Source organism: Alligator sinensis, unplaced genomic scaffold (assembly GCF_000455745.1).
Source record: "Alligator sinensis unplaced genomic scaffold, ASM45574v1 scaffold468_1, whole genome shotgun sequence".
Classification (NCBI taxonomy): domain Eukaryota; kingdom Metazoa; phylum Chordata; order Crocodylia; family Alligatoridae; genus Alligator; species Alligator sinensis.
This window is the reverse complement of record NW_005842087.1, coordinates 1515727-1517755: the sequence shown is the minus strand read 5'-3', so window position 1 is coordinate 1517755 and position 2029 is coordinate 1515727. Positions and strand designations below refer to the sequence as shown.

General features: G+C 44.8%; 1 protein-coding gene across 2 annotated transcripts in view; it reads left to right on the top strand.

Annotated features, from left to right (window-relative positions):
* Positions 1–2029, top strand: part of PLA2G4A (phospholipase A2 group IVA) — a 128566-nt gene that overhangs the window by 81685 nt on the left and 44852 nt on the right. The window lies entirely within an intron of this gene.

Genomic DNA, 2029 nt, shown 5'->3' with positions numbered 1-2029 from the left:
AGGAATATTTAAGAAAATATTGTGCAATAAGCTTTGAAAGCACATCAATCCTGGAGCCTATTATTTGAACTGGAACCCGAGTCGTAAGATTTGTATTGATACCAGAAGGATACTATGCGCCTCAAAAACCAACCAAACAAAAAATAAGCATTTGATGTTGTTTAAAGACTACTTGCAGATGAGTGTGACCAAATAGTATTCATGGGATTTATTAATGAATTAATTTAAAGTAACAGAAGCATTCAAGCACTCAATCTGTCCATGCACATTCTGGGAACAAATTATTCATTTAGGATTCCAGCCAATACCCATTTATCTATATTTTCATTATATGAACATTTTATCACCATTTTTTCTGTCAGTGGAACAAAGAACACTGTAATATAGTATGAAGGATAAGCCTTGTTTGTTTAAATCAGGTTAAATAGACTTGTTAAAGTGAGTAAATTCTGCTAACAATTTATGTAGAGAAAGATTGCTTAATTGCACTTTTCAGCTCAGTGCATGTAATACATCTTTGCATGTATGAATCTATTAATAGATTTTATGGCTGTCTCATACTTTCTGATGGGTATGTGCATACATTATGCAGGAAATGATCTGTTCCAAGATAAAAAGCTGTAGAATATTAACAATGAAACAAAACAACTCTGGAGAAGGTGGTATATTGGCTGTATTCCCAAGGATGAGGAGATGTGCTTATATACTGTGCTGTAAGGTTGACAAGAATTATGTCGTATTCTTATTTACAGAAGTATTAACTAGACCTATAGCTGAATATAGAGGTTTACACAAGTCACTGAGGGAGCTGAATATATGACCTAGGATTCCTGGTGCTCAGCCCTTTGCCTTAAGCAGCAGACAATATTTCTTACATATGGTAAATGATATTAATGAAATGGCATGAGACTAAGAAAAAAATGTGTAAAGTTTTAAGACTTTGACAATCTTCCTAGCTCCCTAATGAGTTTTCCAAATGTTAATTCTTGTTTTAAATAAAATGGAAAACAGGAACCACCAGCATCCTTGAACACTGCTGTCCTGTCCACCATTATGTGACACACTGACTTTATATTATCAGGCTCAAGTTAAATTCTCAAAATACTCCCAATGATGGCAATAAAGTCCTTCTGAATCTCAGGTAGAGCAAATAATTCAATGAGCACATGAGCTAGACTCTCCAGGTTTTAGGCAGCTACAATTTTTATTATTAGCAAGGTAGCTGCTGTGCAGATTTGTAACATTGTGTCATGGCGGGGTCTGTCAGGAGGGCCGTGATCTCCTTACGGCCCTCTCACCGTGCCAAGTCGGCCCAAGGGCACCCTCAAATTCTCGCCCGCCACGTCTTTGATGTTTATGTATAGTTGGGAGGCTGCCTACGACTCCCTGGGCACGGTTAGCTGGGATCTCGGTCCCCGTATGTTCCTGGACCCCCTCGGGGTCTCCCGATATGATGGGTGCTCCCCAGACCCCCTAGCCTTATGGGCTACGCGTGGCTCCTACCAGCCCCTAATACCACGCCCCAACCCTCGCTGATGTGCTGGACGTTGTTCTGTCACGATACACGCCCGTTCTCCCGGGCCTCCTCTCCTGTAATCTAGCCCACTCTGGGCTCTCTCTAATACCCAGCTCCTCACTGGGACTCTCATCAAGCCCACTCTGGGCCTTCTCTAAAAGTGTGGTCCCGCTCAGGGACCCTCTAGCGGGTCTCCGGTCCTTCAGGCCAACCGCACAGGTACCGTCTCTGATCCAGGCTCACCGTACTGCTATCCCCTCTCCTCAGGCACAACCGCAGCACCTTGCCTCTGTCTGAGGGGTGTTGCCACACTAGCCTACGGCTGGGCTCGCTACGCCCGTCTTGGGCTTCTCAATATGGTGCTCCCCCCTCTTCGGGGCTCACCGTGCCCACCTTGGGCTTCTCAATAGTCCCCCCCCTTTCTCGGGCACTCGTTGGGCCCACGCTGGGCTCCTCTAGAGTGCGCTCCCCTTTCCTGGGGCTCGCCACGTCTACGCTAGGGCTTCCTAGCAG